This window comes from Beta vulgaris, chromosome 3 (genome assembly GCF_026745355.1).
Source record: "Beta vulgaris subsp. vulgaris cultivar EL10 chromosome 3, EL10.2, whole genome shotgun sequence".
Taxonomy (NCBI): domain Eukaryota; kingdom Viridiplantae; phylum Streptophyta; class Magnoliopsida; order Caryophyllales; family Amaranthaceae; genus Beta; species Beta vulgaris.
Genome location: NC_079204.1, coordinates 50,622,022 through 50,640,307, shown reverse-complemented (window position 1 = coordinate 50,640,307; position 18,286 = coordinate 50,622,022). Strand labels below are relative to the sequence as shown.

Genomic DNA, 18,286 nt, shown 5'->3' with positions numbered 1-18,286 from the left:
GGCTGGTCAAACCAATTTTTATAAAACCAATCAAAAAAAATAAAATAATGCCATTATATTTTCAATTGGTTTTTATGAACGATTTTTTCACCAAATACTCCGAGTTTTCATTGCATTCATCAAGTACCCTCGCACTTTCATAATCCTAATTTTTTGTTCAAACCCAATTTAACCCATAACTCTAACCCCCAACTTTCAACCCGACCCCTAACCATTACCCGTAACCCCTGACCATAACCCTTAGCCCCTAACCACCACTCCACCACCTGAAACCTAACCACCACCACCTCATTTGCTCCCCCCAACACGGGCAACCCCCCTTCCCCCACCTTTCTCCCTAGCTCTCTCCCCCGCCAAGCCCCCACCGTCGCAGCCCAACAGCCTCGCAGCTCCGTACCCCTCCCCCCGCCCCGCAAACCCGTCCCCAGCCATCCCCCTGATCCCCCACCCATTCGAAATACAAATAGATCAACTAGGAAATTGAAGAAGCTCTAAATTTGATAGTGAAGCTCGCACGAAATCGAAGGGGGTTGTGGGACTGCGAGGGTAAGGGGAGGGTGGGGATGCAAAAAATGAAGGGGTGTGAGATACAGGGGTAGGGGAAGGGGTGAGGGTGCTCGTGGGGGAGGGGTGAAGGTTGCAGGGATGGGGTAGGGGAGGTAGTGGTGGTTAGGGCTAGGTATATATTAGGGAGTTATGGTTAAGGTTTAGGGGTTAGGGGTTAATGTTAGAGGGCTTAATTATGATAAGAGGACTTAATTAGGAGTTAATGACTAATGAAGTTAACCATCATTAATCATTAAGCGCATTTTGATGTATTACTAAGAAACTGATAGGTATCTGGTGAATTTTGAAAAGTGTGACGGTATATCTGGTGAATGAACCCAAAACTCAGGGATACTTGGTGAAAAAAAAACCTTTTATAATTCCCCTCATTTCATACTTCCTTCGTCCCCTAATATAGTGCATGTTTCGAATTTTATAGGATAAAATTTTAAAACTTTGACCAAATATTCTTATTCATGTATATAAAAAAACATACCCATGTGGGATCTTGTTAGATTCGACTCAACATGTAATTTGACAATATCAACTTTTTGTATTTTCTTTTAATAAGGAAATGAAAATATCGAAAGTCAAAGGTCTATTTTGGTGACCATGTAAAAAAGAAAGAACCACTTTATTATAAGATGGAGGGAGTAAGTTATAAGAAAGTTGTATTCCCTCCATTCTGTATTAATGCTTCTAGTTTGGCTTTGCACATCTGCCAATACACATATTTAACTGTAAATATCAGTAATTATATATTTATAAAAATTATTTAAAAATATTATCGAAGTACTAATTTAAACTGATTATAAAAGACCCCGCATAATATTATTATTTGTTATTTCAAATAATGCAAAGATTCCAACTAGAAAGATAGATAAGGAACGAGGGAGTATTCTGAAAAAAATATCCCGTAAAAAATATAGTAGAATTGTCATTAAGTAACCAAAGGTGGATCCAATAAGGATCTTGGGTGGCTCAGAACCCCCCCCCCCCCCCAAAAAAAAAGGAAGTTATGTCTTGGGCCTTTACCTATCATCGTTTATAAGATAAATATATATTTTCACAATAAATCAATGCTAATAAACATGTTGGCTCAGTGGTATTATGTGCGTTTGAAACTTTGCATACTACACATGAGACACACGTTCGAGGCTATACTTTGTGCCATTCTTTTTCTTCTTTTTCTTACTTCCTATATTCTCCCGGTTCTTTCTGCCTTTAGAAATTTTTGTTCTTCCATTCTTCTACTGCTCTTGCTTCCATTCTTGTGTTTATTACAAAATTTTACTTTTACCTTTTTTTCAAATAATGTTCAACTATATTTAATATTCGGTTCCAAATTCATGTCTAACAATTATTAAATGCAACATTTTTTAAATAAATTAGTTTACCAAATTAATGTTAGATTTATTAATGTTGAATCTAAATTTCTTATCATTGTCCATTGCTGTAATAAAATTATTTGAGGTGTATTAGGCATATTGCTCCTAATTAGTAGGTTTAATTGATATATTGATGAGGACCTCGCAAACTTAAATATATGTCTCTGTAAGTAACCCTTTGTATAATCAATCCAATTATCCAAATAGTAAAAATTGTCATTAAGTAACCTCCAAATAATGAGAAGAAAATAACAACTGATTTTGAAATTTTGGTTAACTGTAGCATGCTCATATTGTCCCATTATATTCTTCCCAAAGAAAATAAAAACATTGAGTTGACTATTCCTCTAATTGGAGCACAGCCTAGGTTGAAGTTTCCTCCCTTGCACTATTGAATTAGGCTGCAGATTCTTAGTTCATCAGTACATGTACATGTACATGATCACTATCAAAAATTGCCTTTTGACTTTCAGATACCAGCAATCAGAAGCTGTACCAGGTATAACCAGAAACCATCTATGAAGCTTCAAAAAAAATCTTTAAAATAATTATAGATGCATGTGCATTTATTGAAAATTTTTAAGAGTATAATAATTTCCTTATATTACTTGGCGCCGCACCTTAAGCCATAGGTACGTCAATACATGAGCTTACTCTTATGTCCTCTCTAAATCAAGCACGACAGCACTTCCTTCTTAGAAATATGCCATGCATTGTATGGCTTGTCGGCTGTCGCACATTTAAGCTAATGGATCCTAAAGTAAAGATGTACTTTTTGCTTCATTTATAATTAGGTCAGCTATTCCAAAATTTTAATATGATTTTGCTGTGGTCTATATCTATTTACAAATTATTAAAATGACGGTCAACTTTATATGGTTTTTTTGTCAGAAAAGACCTAATAAAATACAAGTTTTGTGGGGAAGGACCTAATAAATTTTCTTTTGTCAAAAAGGACGTAATAAAATACTTCCAATTGTGAACAGGAACCACTTTATGAATTTCCGACCAAATTTACCATTTACCGGCGTTGACCCTTTTTTACCTCTAGTTGACTCTTTAATGTTCTGTTTCTATTACCGTAAAATTAGGAGGAGAAGAGAAATTACCGTAAAATTAAGAACCCTAATTTGCATTTTGTGAAAAACGTATTATAGGAGCCCTAAATTTCAAAAACCCTTAAACATTGAGAGAGAAAAAGTTGAAGAGCAAAACATACATTGGATTTGATGAAGGTTGCAGGATAAGATCGAATAGGTTGATGCTTCCCTTCAATGGAGATTGCGTTGTTGGGAGGAAAGTGTGAGAATTCAATATGTTTGGGTCAGTTAAAATAGGAACAAAGCATTAAAGAGTCAACTAGGGGTAAAAAAAGGGTCAACGTCGGTAAATGGTAAATTTGGCCGGAAATTCATAAAGTGGTTCCTGTTCACAGTCGGAAGTATTTTATTAGGTCCTTCTTGACAAAAAATTTTTTTATTAGGTCCTTCCCCACAAAACTTGTATTTTATTAGCTCCTTTCTGATAAAAAAAAAACCCTACAATTAGACAACTTCAACTTACATTCTCCTAACAATTTCAATCCATCTCACTCTAACCTAACAATATCTCTAGATATTTGACATCGACCTAATTGCCTCTTCTCTTCTCCTTTTTTGTTTCCCTTTGAATCTCGAACTACATCAGATAGTTTTAATAAATAACCAGTGGTCTTCGAATGGATTAAATTAGTCACTGAATGAATTAAAACTAGTCACTAAATTGATTCAAGCATGTGATTATTCAATGAATTAAGCTAATTACTAAATATATTAAACTGATCATGTAATAGGTTAAACTAGTAATTATATTTTAAAATATGGCCCGTTCTCTTCTTTACATTGAAGTTGGGTTGTTGTCTAATTTTAAATTAAAAGTAGGCAGTCTCTTACAAGACCAACTCAAATCTATTTGGCTGGGTTTAATTATGGTTTGATATGATACCGTGTGAGATAATTTTATTTTATTTTTAAAATAAATAAAAAAATTCTGCAAATTAGTATAATATACTACCTTTTATTTAGATTATGCAACCCTCGACTTTTTTTAGGTTAATGTTTGTAAACTTTAACCATATATACATATATGTAATAACAAATGCAAGAGGTGGATGACATATAATTGACTAAATTTAGCTAGTAAAGTCTTGTGATAGTGGTCAGGGGAGGGACCTATTAAGAATCCTGGGTGGCCCAAGCCTTATCAAAAAAAAAATTCGGTTATTTCACCAAATACCCCCGACAAATCAACAAATTCACAATATACCCTCAATGTTTCAAAAATGCACCATATACCCCTAAGTTTTCGAAAACGTTCACCAAATACCCTTTTCGTAACTGCCGTTACCTCACCATTAGCATTATTTACAATTTTGCCATTAGTAAACCCTAACCCTAATTCTAATCTAACCCTAACCCTTATTCTAATCTAACCCTACCCCTAAACCCTTTCCCTAACCCTAACCCTAACCCTAACCCTAACCCTTTGACAGCCCCCACCCCTCCCCTCAACCCCATCCCAGGCCCCACCCCTCCCCCTCCTCCACCACCGCAGCACCCCTTCCCCCCCCACCGCCGCAGCACCGCTCCTCCTCCCCCTCTTTGTTAACCGGTGCCGCACCCCCCACGCCTCCCCCCTCTTCGTTCACCGAATCAGCACCCCCCACCCCTCCCTCCCTCTTCGTTCACCGGTGCAGCACCCCCCACCCCTCCCTCTCTCTTCGTTCACTAGTGCAGCACCCCCCACCCCTCCCCCTCTTCGTTCACCGGTGCAACACCCCCCACCCCTCCCCACCTCTGTTCGTTCACCGGTGCAGCACCATCCCCTCTCCCCTCTCCCCCGTGATTCACCATCCCCTCTGAAATTCACCATTCCCTTTGCCAACCCATCCCCTCTCCTTCTTGATTTTCCCAGCCCCGACCCCCGTGACAGTGAAGGAGGAGAGAAAAGCACAGCGCAAGAGCAGCATCGACGCAAACAAGGTGGTACGCCTGGTACGGGTGTTCAATGTCGGATATCAGATTGGATCCGATCCGAAAATTCGATTATCCGAAAATTTCGGATCGGGGAAATTGCGATCCGAATCCGATCCGAAATTTTCGGATATCCGAACTTTTCGGATCGGGTCCGTTGAATTTTTTGAAAAATCCCGATCCGTATCCGATTCGAAAACCCGAAATTTTTTCCGGATACCCGATCCGAAATATCCGAAATCTTAAAATTGGATCGGATATCCGAAATTTCGGATCGGATCGGCGGATTTTCGGATCGGATATTTCAGATCGGATATTTTTGCACACCCCTAACGCCTGGTGGTCGAGAGATAGACCTGGCAAAGTTGGTCCTGATCCGAAAATCCGGTCCGAAATATCCGATCCGTGGTCCGATCTGGGTCCGAACGAGACGGTCCGAACCTTGATCCGAATCCGAAACGGTCTCGATCCGATCCGAATCCCGATCCGAATTAATCATGATCCGAAACTCATCCGAAATCTGAATGATCCGATATAATCTTACCCGATCCGAAACCGATCCAACCCGATCTAAAACTGATCCGACCCGAAGGTAAACCGATCCGAAATTATTGGTTTCGATTAGGCTTTGATCCGAAATACCCGAAACTTACCCGTTTTTTTATATAAAAAAAATATCATTGGCATAAGTATTCCATTCATTCCACCATAGTCCGGTTCCGATCCGAAATAATAGTCCGAACGATGACCCAATCCGAAACGATCCAATCCGGTCCGATCCCGGTCCGAATGTAACTTGATCCGAAAACGGTCCGATTTGAATTGGTCCGGTTCGATTCCGATCCGAAATAATAGTCCGAACGATGACCCAATCCGAAACGGTCCGATCCGGTCCGATCCCAGTCCGAATGTAACTTGATCCGAAAACGGTCCGATCTGAATTGGTCAGGTCCGAATCCGATCCGATTGGTCCGATTGCCAGGTCTATCGAGAGATGGAGCAGCAACACAAACCGAAGAGGGAGGAAAGCAGGAGCAGTGGTGGTGCTGCGGTTGTTGGAGAAAACAACACGTTGTCGGGAAGATGGCAGGAGGCACAGGCTGACGGGGGAGGGTTGCAACGGAGGGGAGAGGGGAGGGGAGCGGTGCTACGGAAGTGGGGGAGGGGTGGGGGCTGGGGTGGGGGGTGGTGTAGGGGAGGGGGTGGGTTAGGGTTTAGATTTTAGGGTTAGGTTTAGACTTTAGGGATTAGGATTTAAATTAGGTTTAGTGAATAATGGTGGCAAAATCGTAAATAAAGCAAACGGCAATCTAACGTCCGTTAGAAAAAGGGTATATGGTGCACAGTTTTGAAAACTCAGGGGTATATGGTGAATATCTGAAACATTGAAGGTATATGGTGAATTTCGCGATTTGTCTGGGGTATTTGGTGAAAAAACCGAAAAAATTGTTCTTTTTATTTAGGGAAATTTCTTGAGGTATCCTTGAGATTTGGCTTAATTCTCAAAATACCCAATGCTATGTTTGGATAGCAAGATTTCATTTCAAATTCTGGATTTGGATGAAATCTATTGTTTGGATGGCATGGAATTTGAAAGCATGGAATTTGTCCAAATTCTTATCAAAAGCCTGTATTAGTAGAATTTAAAATTTAAGTCATTATCTTGTCATTTGAATCTCCTCATACATATCCTAACTCCATGAGTATCTATATCCCAACCTCACTCATTCTCTTTCTAATATTTATTTCTCTCTTCTTTAGTAAACCACACTTTTTCTCTCTCCTCCATTTAACCTATATTTCTATCTCTTCTATCAAATTAAACCCCCTTTACAAAACAGTGATTAGGAATTGAAATACAAACTTTAAATTCCAGATTTCAATTCCATTATTTGAAATGAAATACAAGTTTCCAAACGCTACCTTATTGAATTTTGAAATTCAAAGTTTAAGTTTTAAGGGTACTTTAAAAAATTATTAATGCACTTAAATTTCGGTGTATGATAATGGTATTTTGAGCCCGAACACAAAGTTTAGGGGCATCCGAAGAATTTCCCAGATGTGAGAGATAATATGAGAATTACGTCAAACCTCAGGGTACCTGAGGAAAATTCCCTTTTATTTATTATCGTCAAGCAGATTCTGAATATCCGCGCTATAATTTAATTCTATACAAACTTAATCCGTTGGTGAACTCTTTAACTTCTTGCATGTTAAAGCGGCTTCGATTCCTGGATAGCCGCCATTCCAGTTTTTTTTTTTTTTTGGTTTAATTTCTTCATGGCGTTTTTTTTCTTCTTTCTTTTTTTTTTCTTTTTATTTAACTTTTTACTTCTTTCTCTTTTTTACTTTAACATTTTTTTCTCTTCTAGTTTGGATCTTTATTTCATTATTATATATCTTTTTAGTTTTAGCTCTAATTTTAACTTTTTTTAAAAAAAATAATGATTAATTCTCCTTTTATTTTCAAATAATTACAACAAATTGACTATATACACTAATGGTATGCCTTCCCATATCTCACGTTGGAGAACAATGTTCAAATCTTGGTGGAAGCAAAATTACAATATTGTTTGGGGGGGGGGGTTGGCTATTGTTGGTCCTCTGGGTGACTGACCTTGTACGAGGCAGCTCAAAAGAAATTTATTTTACCACGAGTTTTCGAAAGGAGTTCCAAAAAAAAGTTTTAGGCTAGCTACATGATTACTCTTATGTTAATAGTCGGGATAAGGCCATGGCCTCCCAATTAGATATCCCCTCAGCCTTATCTTCTGCTTCCATTTTCAATAAGCTTTCCCCTTGTGTTGGTTCATGTCTTGCTTGGAGCCCCCCCCCTCCCCCTCTCCTATTTGTCTTAAGTTGAATTTTGATAGTCTATACTTGCTAATGGTGAAACTTTTTATGGGTATTTTTTATATTAGGAAATTAAGTCGGTTCAAGGGCTAATCCCTACAAGGCTACTGATATATAGGAAATACCAACACATTGGCTGGTAAGGCATGTATAGCATACTAAGAAAATACCCCAGCATAATACTGGGGGTAAGGATCGGACCCCTGACCTTAGGGGCCAAGGGGGAGCGCTCTACCCACTTAGCTAACTCCTATCCTTAAACTTTTTATGGGTATGTTATTAGGAATAGTCAGTGTATCATTCTTATGGCTGGTGTTAATCTCTTGGTTGCCATACGAGCATTGTCCAGGTTGAGGCTTTAGGTCTCTTACATGGAATTAAAGGAGATTTCTCTATCAGTACTGCCCCATACTAGTATTGAAGTAAGGAAATAATCTCACGGTTATTAATGCTATTAATCATACTTCTAATATCGCGTGGGAAATTGCTAATATTATTGGTGATGCAAGTTTAGCTTTGCCTAATGTCAATCGCTGCTGGATTCGGAACTTTTTTTCGGGAAGCGAACAGAGCTGCAGATTTTATGGCGTATAAGGGTCATTCTTACCCTGACACTCTTTTTTGGTCCCCCCCCCCCCTTATGTATTGATTTTTCCCTCCTTATCCGCAAGAATATTTTAGGTTGTGCCTTTTAGTGTTGTACTTCAGTTATAAATACTAGGGGAATTGTAGGAAATGCAATCAATGAAAATAGGAAAATTTGATAGGAATAGTCCCAACTATGGGCGTTCCGCCAATTTTAATCCCAACTAACTAAGGATATGAATAGAAAGGGAACGGAAATGAATAAAGGAGGGGAATGGTAACAAAAATGGTTACTTTTATTGAGTGTTTGGTTCAAGCCAAGGAATGGAAATAAATGGTACCATTACCACCAAGTAATAGAATTTGTTACTTGAGGGGGAGGGGGAGGTAACAAATTGGGGGAATCCATTACCATCAAGTAATAGTAATGTATTGATGAGGGGTTGAACCAAACAAGAAAAAAGGAAATCTCGATAATTGATTTCGTTTCTTTGAGGCCAGTGAACCAAGCGTTCCCTTAGAGTATTAAGTCATCGAAGTTATAAAAGAACAAAGCAAACAACCGTTTCCTTAAAAGTTGAACCTCGCTAATAATAGTTCCTAAAATGAAATCTACTCCTTATTGGGCTAAATTGAAAGAATTATGTGATGCCACAACAGTTTAGCATAAGATGCAAGACTTTCCATTGAAATTCGAACTTATATAATCAACTAGAACACTTGAAAATATTGTAGAACACACTTTCCAAACAACAATATTATTATAGATATATCACAGATAACTCAGGAAAAGAAGCTAAACACGTATCAGCACAAAAATTCAAAACAAGAAGTAGAAAAACTAACTAGCAATACTTTGTGACAGCATCACTCCATGTCTCCATGTCGAGTTTGTCTAGGCAACCAACCGTTTGAGTCTCTTAGGGGACTCAAACGGGGGCAATTTGGTCATTTTAAGCCTTGGAAATTTCACGCGCGTGTTGTTTGGTACCAATGCTAGGTTAGATTGGTACCATTGTCCGAAAATTTTGATACCAAAGTAAGGTTGCTTGTACCAATCCTGATAACAATGTGATACCAATACCAGATTATAATGGTACCATTGTGTAACTTTTTGAGTGTTTGAGTCTTTTTTGGACTCAAACAGTTGGTTACCAAGGCTTTCTCATGTCTCCATTGCCAGAAGTCAGTGTTACAATAACTCCATAAAATCAAGCATTGTCTTACCAATAATTCTAGCACTAAAAATCTCGAAGATGTATTAGACTGCAACATCTCCAAATAGACCTCCCATAAGGTTCACATATGCTAGGAGGGCAATTAAGGGTAAAGAGGGAAACTAGTAAAATTCTCTATTTACATCATGTTGATGCTTTAAATAGTTAAACAGATTAATTAAAATATCTCAGGTGGTTTGTTAGAATCAGTCAGAGTTGGTTAGAACCAAGGCAGCATAAATAATAGGGGGGGGGGGGAGGAAGAATCTATCCGGAAAATATTGAGAGAGAAAGTTACTTCAGAGTTAAGAGAGCTCCACTTTACTCCTGAAAGAGTGTGGGTTGTATCTGATTTTCTACCTTGGTTAATCAATTATCCGGCCACTTAAGTTGTTCTTGATCGTAATTGCTTGATTAATCCTAGTTCTTAGCAAGACATCCAACAAAAAGGACTCTGGTTCACAGCTATGTTCATAGGTCAAAAACAAGAGAAAAGATGAATAGATATCCAATGTCAAGAATTAGACATTCAACCACACTCAAGCAAAGGTCACAAATTACCTTTTCAACGATAAGGCCTTTAGAAATGCTAGGGAAGGTCTGGATAATTTTCTCGGCGACATTTAAATCGGCGGCATAGAAGTTAGTTGCCATAATTCCCACAGAAGGTCGACAAATTTCCCTATTGAGAGGAAAAAACACTCTGTGAGTTCATGAACGCATATACAAGTAATGAAGAAGCTGAGATATCAGCAAGAACAAAAATATAGAGAGAGAAAGAAGAAGAAGTTTGTATTAATCTCAGAAACTGAATCAAGCTTTTACAGTTGATCAAATGATCTATTTATACAATAGTTTGTTGTAAGATAACAAACTTGTAACAGAATATGCTGACTAGGATTAACATAATTTATATATAAATCTTATATCCCCTTCAAGCTGGACTTGAGATACAAGACCAAGCTTGGAGCAAAGAAGGTGATGTTGCTGAGAAGCTAATGCTTTGGTAAGCAAGTCAGCCAGCTGAGCTGAACTTTGAATATGACAAGTAGCTAAGAACCCAGCCTCTACTTGCTCACGAACATAGTGCATATCTCGCTTGAGATGTTTAGTCTTTTCATGAAACTTTGGATTAAGAGCCAGGTGCTCAGCAGATGTATTATCACAATACATAGTGATTGGAAGAGAAACTGTCTCTTGTAAGTCTTCTAATAACCCATGTAACCAAACAACTTCACTAGCAGTGGCTGACATGCTCCTGTACTCAGCTGAAGACTTACTGACAGTGGATTGTTTCTTGGTTTTCCAAGAAACTAAGCTGTCTCCAAGACACACAGCATATGCACTCAAAGATCTACTAGAGAACTGACAAGCACTCCAATCTGAATCACTATAAGCAGTGACCAGAAGCTTGTTATTAGAAGGATAAAACAGACCACAATCTTTAGTACCTTGAAGATACTTCATAACATGTAAGGCAGCCCTGAGATGAGGAACACGAGGTTGATGAAGAAATTGGCTAAGATGCTGAATGGAATAGGATAGATCAGGTCTAGTAAGACCTAAGTATAACAGCCTCCCAATTAATCTTCTATAAACTTCTGGTTCATCAAGCACATCACCAATTTCAGTAGATAATTTCAAACCAACAGGAAGAGGTGCAAGAGAAGAATCACTAGACAGCATCCCACAGTCAACAATGATGTCATTAATGTATTTCTTTTGTGATAAAAATACACCAGAGGAATTTCGAGTAACCTGAACACCCAGAAAGTAGTTAAGATCACCAAGATCTTATATAGTAAATTCCTTGTCAAGAGCCTGTTTGACAGCATGAATTTGAACCAAATTAGTACCAGTAACCACCATGTCATCCACATATACTAAAATGGCTAAAAAATCACCCTCCAATTTTCTTGTAAATAGGGAGTAGTCTTGCTTAGACTGAATAAAGCCAAGACCCATGAGAAACTTTGAAAGCTCCTTGTTCCATTGTCTTGAAGCTTGTTTAAGTCCATATATAGACTTCTTCAGTTTGCATACTTGACCAGGAAGAGCTTTATCATAACCAGCAGGAGGCACCATATATACTTCCTCATCCAAATAGCCATGCAGAAATGCATTATTCACATCTAATTGGCACATAGGCCAGTTCTGTGCAACAGCAACAGCTATCAAAACTCTGACAGTGGCAAGCTTAGCAACTGGTGCAAAAGTCTGTGTGAAATCTTGACCTTCCACCTGTTGATATCCTATAGCAACCAAGCGTGCCTTGTATCTCTCAATAGAACCATCAGGATTCAACTTTGTTTTGTACACCCACTTAGAACCAATAGCCTTCTTATCTTCTGGAAGAGAAGTTAACTCCCATGTCTGATTAGTTTCAAGAGCCTCTATTTCTTTATTCATAGCAGTAATCCAATGTGGATTAAGTTTAGCTTGATTATAATGTTTGGGCTCTTTATGTGGCTGTGAATCAACATTAAAAGAAGCATAAGAAGTAGGAAGTGAAGGAGGAGAAATGTTTGTGTGATGAGGTATATAAGTGGTGATGAAATCATTCAATTTAGTAGAAGGTTTAATGTGTCTAGATGGTCTAGGAATGAAAGGAAGAGAAGTAGAAGAGGAAGTAAGATCAGGTTGAGAAGAAGAATGTGGGGTAGGACTAGAATTATCAATATGTGTGGGAGAAGAAATGATGTGAGATGTAGATAGAGAAGGAGTATTTATGTGAGAAGAAGATTCATTAGTACTTGAATCTTCAAGAGTAATCTGCCATTGATTACATGTATCCAGGGGGTCATCACCAAATTGAACAAGAGAAATGGATAAAGTTTGTTTAGAATGAACTTCAGTGGAATAAGGAAAAACAGTTTCAAAGAATATTACATCTCTAGACACAAAGCATGTATGAGAAGTTAAATCATATAATTTGTAAGCCTTTTGCCCATAAGGGTATCCCAAGAAGATGCACTTTCTAGCTCTAGCATCAAACTTATCTTTCTGCACATTCATGTTATAAGCATAGCATAGACACCCAAGTACTCTCAGATTATCATAGGATGGTACTTTGTTAAACAAAACTTCATAAGGAGACTTCCAGTTTAACACCTTAGTTGGAAGTTTGTTAATAACATGAGTGGCAGTTAAAAGACAGTCTCCCCAAAATTTCTTGGGAAGATTAGCATGAAATCTAAAGGCTCTAGACATCTCTAGTAAGTGTTAATGTTTTCTCTCTACCCTTCCATTTTGTTGAGGAACATATGGAACACTTTTCTGATGTAAGATACCTCTTTCAGTAAATAAATTCAAGCAACATTCTTTAATCACCTTAGTGCCATTATCAGATCTAATGACTTTCACCTTCTTATTGAACTGTGTATCAACCATAGCCAAGAAGTCTGCAATAGTCTTGACAACTTGTAGTTTGTTATGTAACAAAAAAGTCCAAACCACCCTACTGTTATCATCTAACACAGTTAAAAAATAAGAAGCTCCATTTAAAGCTTTCACCTTGTAATAAGGACCCCAAAGGTCTAAATGAATTAACTCAAAGCATTCAACAGCTCTACTTTGGCTAATAGGAAATGGCAACTTGTGTTGTTTTGCATGAAAGCACACATTGCAGTTATATTCCTTCAAATCTTTGCAATTACATACAACAATATGCTGCATTTTAGACAAAGAAACATGCCCCAAACGAGCATGTATTACATCAAGATTCTTCTTACCACTCATTTTATTCTTGATACTTGTACTAGTTTTATTTGGTAAAGTACTAGTATCTACAAAAGATTCAGTAACAACTACATTACATGAATTTTCACCATCAAGTATCTCATATTCTCTTCCAGATTTCAGCAAGAAGGAAGAGTTGAAGTAGTATAAACCATGTTGCTTCTTTCCCACAACAATAATGTGTTTGCTAGTAAGGTCCTGAAAGTAACATCCATTTTTGGTAAACACTACTGTAATCCCATATTTTTCAATAAGTTGTCCTATAGACATGAGATTATGTTTGAAATTTTCTACTAAAAGCACATCATGTAATACCAAACCATCTCCCAAAATAACTGTACCAGTTAATTTCACTGAACAGTGACTCCCATCAGGCATCCCTACTTTAATTGGAGTTTTTAGCAATACTTTATTAACTAGCAGATTGATATCAAATACCATATGATCACACGCACCTGAGTCAATTATCCAGTTGACATGCTCTTGTGATTTAAAAACAGAACAAGTAATAGAGTTATTACCTGCAAAACTAGCAAAGCTAGATGCTCCTTCATCAGATGTCATCTGCTTGCCCTTCATATTCTTCATAACTTGTTGACATATAACAGCCAACATATCATAATCAATCCCAGTAGCATTATTATGACTTTCATTATGAGTGTCATAGGCATCCAGTGGAGTATCTTGACTGGCAGTACGCACATTAGCCACAATCTTATGAACATTAGGACCTCCTTTCTTACCAGCCTTGATTGTGTTATACCATTCCGGATAACCAATCAATTTAAAACATTGATCAATAGAATGACCCTTGTTCTTACAGTGATCACAAAACTTATCCATTTTATCTCTTCTCCAATCTTTCTTTATAGGATTAAAGAAATTCTTCTGAGATTGAACAGCCTTATAAGATCAAGATCTCTGTGCTGCCATAGCACTACTTTCTGCACCAATTTCCACACTACCAGCACCTACTTCTTGTTGTTTTTCAATTTGTTGTACTATGGAAAATGCACGATTTATTGTGGGCATAGGATCCATTGACAGAAGATTAGAGATAGTAGAATTAAAACCACTGTTTAATCCAAGCAAAAACTGCATCAATTTATCTTCTGCCTCCAAATCTTGTAGTTTCTTTAAAAAATTACAAGAACATGAGTTTAATGCACCACAAGAACAGATAGGGAACATTTTCAAACTCTGTAATTCATCCCAAAGTTTCTTAACTTTGCCATAATAAGCAACAATTGACAGATTTTCTTGTTTTAAGGCACTAATTTCTTTCTTCAATTGATATACAAGAGGTCCATTAGATTGACCAAAACGTTCTTGTAATTCACTCCATAAATCTGTTGAATTCTCTATGAATCCAAATTCATCAGCCAATTCAGGACTTAGAGTTCAAAATCCAACTCATTACCATGTAATCATCACGTTTCCATTTATGGAAATTTTGATATTTTTCATCCGGCATTTTCAAGACTCCAGTTATAAATCCTTCTTTGTTTTTAGCTATTAAAGCTCTCCTTACATTTCTACTCCAACGCATGAAGTTATTACCAGAAAATATTGTAATAACAAGAGAAGAATTCGGATTATCAGATGAAGATATGAACAAAGGATCAATGTTACCTCCATTTTCAGTTCCTGCATTTCTACCTCCAGTATTTCCACTATTCAAAGATCCTTCAGAATCTTGCGTCATTCTTTGATTGTTACAAAACAATCAATATTAAACCTCAATTCAAAATTTCAATGAATTATGAAATTTTAAGAACTGAATCTTGAAACCTTTATCTCAGTATCGAGATAAAGCTCTGATACCATGAAGAAGCTGAGATATCAGCAAGAACAAAAATATAGAGAGAGAAAGAAGAAGAAGTTTGTATTAATCTCAGAAACTGAATCAAGCTTTTACAGTTGATCAAATGATCTATTTATACAATAGTTTGTTGTAAGATAACAAACTTGTAACAGAATATGCTGACTAGGATTAACATAATTTATATATAAATCTTATAAGTAATAATCAAGGTGCAACACGATTTTGGCAGAACTGGAAATGTTTAACATTGAGTATATGCATCCTATAGACAACATCATCCTGCATAATCCATACCCCTATCAATTGGATAACTAAACTGCTCCTCATTCAATTAGATTAACCGAATTGATGAGCGTAGAATGCCTCAAAGAAAGGAAGAAAAGGCAAGATAATTGGAACATGATACGCACCATGGTAACATATTTCAATGGAATTAATAAAAATCACCATGGCAAGTTTGGGAGGACATAATACGCACCATGGCAACTTCAGGGAGGACATGTGTAACACCCCCGAAATCCACGCGCGCCCACCACTGCTGCGTCGCGTCGACTTCGGGCGTGTTACCGCCGCGATGGAACGCAAGGCATAATAAGGGTTAACGATAACTTAAAACATTAACTTGAAAACTAAAATGCAGCGTAATTAAAATATAAATACAACTCGGGAATCATCAAGGACCCCTTTCATTCAAACCACAAACCATATATAAGTCTTAGAAAAACCAATAATACTTATTTCAAAATGCTTTAAATGTAAATACCAAGCCTAGTCCCCGTATGCTCGAGATTATGCAGCAGCACCAGCACACCTAGTCTGCTCCCCATTGTAGCATCAATGGTTCATCGCAGTTCATCAAAACATAATAACACACAATCAGCTATGCTGAGTACGTAATGAACCATTGAATACATGTAAACATAAATGATGCACACATGAACAATCTTAAGCATGATGATACACTATGTTACATCCTTTGACCTTTAATCTTTAATCTTTAATTGGCATCGAACGGGCACCGTCATCTTACTGGAATCATACGGGCTACTGAATCCTTAACAGACACTAGGTCTGTTAGATGAAATGCAAATACGGTTTTTGTTCCGTCTCACACCCATCACCTTAGTATGATCATACCCCCAAGATCGAACGGAACCTTCCGCCTACTTGAGTGTCAAAAATATAAGGACAATACTGTCGTCACAGTAGGCCTGCGTAGGAGCGTAGGACAAGTCCCACACTCCCCCATTGTTCATCACTTGTAGGGAGTCCAGCTACAAGATATTGCCATAATTCATTTTAATATTAACCATTCATTTCATAACCACATATAATCATTTACCTTTTTTCTTAGTTACAATGCTCAAATCGTATCTCTTGTAACACTCTTGTTACACTATGGATACATAGAATCAATTACCTGTTCTTTTCATTAAAATGCTCAAATCGTATCTCTTGTAACACTCTTGTTACACTATGGATACATAGAATCATTTACCTGTCCTCTTAGTTACAATGCTCAAATCATATCTCTTGTAACAACCTTGTTACACTATGGATAGATTAAAAATGCTCTTGTTTATACTACGATAGAATTACGCATTCCAATGCAACATATCGATTCCAATTACAAATGTCTAACCAGACAATCTCAATCAATCAAACGTTCCCTATCATGCTTCTAGGTTCCAATAACATAGATTGCAACCTAATCATGATACTAATACTTGGGATTAAACTGGTACGCGTACGTACCTTGTAACGGAGAATTTTCGCTGTCTTAATCGAACGTTCCGCTTATGAAATTGGGACCTAAACCGTTAAATAAAACTTTAGTGCTACGTCGTTGGTAATAATAACAACTACTACGTAACTAAGACTATACGGTTTAATAATTCGAAGTAAACGATTAATAAACCCCTTGTTTAAGAATTTTCGTTACTTTTCTTATTATAAAGAGTTTAACGTCTTTTATGAGTCAAAGCTAGTGAACATACTAATATTAGTTAGTGTCATTAGTCCACTATCTTGACCAACCAGTTAAATTATAAGTCCAACCATGTTTTATGTCCAAATCTTATGTCCAAAACTCTTAGGTCCAATCCAGTATTATGTCCAAGAGTTATATTCGCAATTATAGTCAGAATAATAAAATGAACTCATTAACTTGAATTATTAATTAATAATTATAATTTAACATAATTATGAAAACATAAATTATAGTTAAACTTAATATAATATATTCAATATATAAAATGTTTTATACCGTTAAGCTTGCCGGAAATCAAGTTCCGGCGACCGATTTCCGTCAACGGCACACAACCCCACGCTCTACCACAGCAGCCGCACGGCTACGCTCGAACCAGCCCTCGATTCGCACAGCAGCCTCGCACACGCTTCGAGCTTCGTCGCACAACTCGCACAGCAGCAACAGCAGCCTCGCGCAGCAGCAACAGCAGCCTCGCACGTCCCTCGAACACTCACGGGCTCCCTCGTCGCGCGCCTTTCGCACAACCGCACAATACTCGACTCATTCGAGCCCTTAGCCTCGCTCGCACAGCCTTCGATCCAGCCCTCGACTCCACTCACTCGCACAATCCGCACAACACTCGCACTACACTCTATCCCTTAGCCTCGCTCGCACAACCCTCGTCCCGCACCTGCACCGACACGCTTGCAACGCCTCGCACTCGCGAGCCTCGCACAGCAGCCCACTGCGAGAGAGAAGAAGTAGGCGAGGGAGACGAAACAAGCGAGAGAGACGAAGCAAGGGAAGAGAGGAAGAATCGGTGAGGGAGAAGAAACCAGCGAGAGAGGAGAGAGAAATTGAGAGAGAGGGAGATGACGGCTGAAGAGGAGAAAGGGAAACTTAGGGTTTTCTGAAATTTCTCCTCTTACTTTCCCTTTTTATACCCTTCCAAAAGTGGTAACCCTAGATCGGGTGAACTCGGTTTAACCTTTATAAATCCGAAATTAACACAACCGACTCGTATTAATATTATTATATTCTTATTATTCTGTAAATAATATTAAAATACCTTTTTATTATTTTTTGTATTTCTTAATTATTACGAATTAATTCCAAAAATACGGAGTATTACAGGCTTTCCCCCTTAAAAGAAG

General features: G+C 37.7%; 1 long non-coding RNA gene and 1 pseudogene across 1 annotated transcript; both read right to left on the bottom strand.

Moving 5' to 3' along the window:
- Positions 1-10,059: 10,059 nt before the first annotated feature.
- Positions 10,060-18,286, bottom strand: part of LOC130590843 (uncharacterized) — a 29,686-nt pseudogene continuing 21,459 nt past the window's right edge.
- Positions 15,887-18,191, bottom strand: LOC125495929 (uncharacterized). The gene is made up of 3 exons (XR_007272315.2): positions 17,430-18,191; positions 16,919-16,975; positions 15,887-15,979 (listed from the first exon to the last, which is right to left on the bottom strand). It is a non-coding gene; the product is annotated as an uncharacterized LOC125495929 (long non-coding RNA).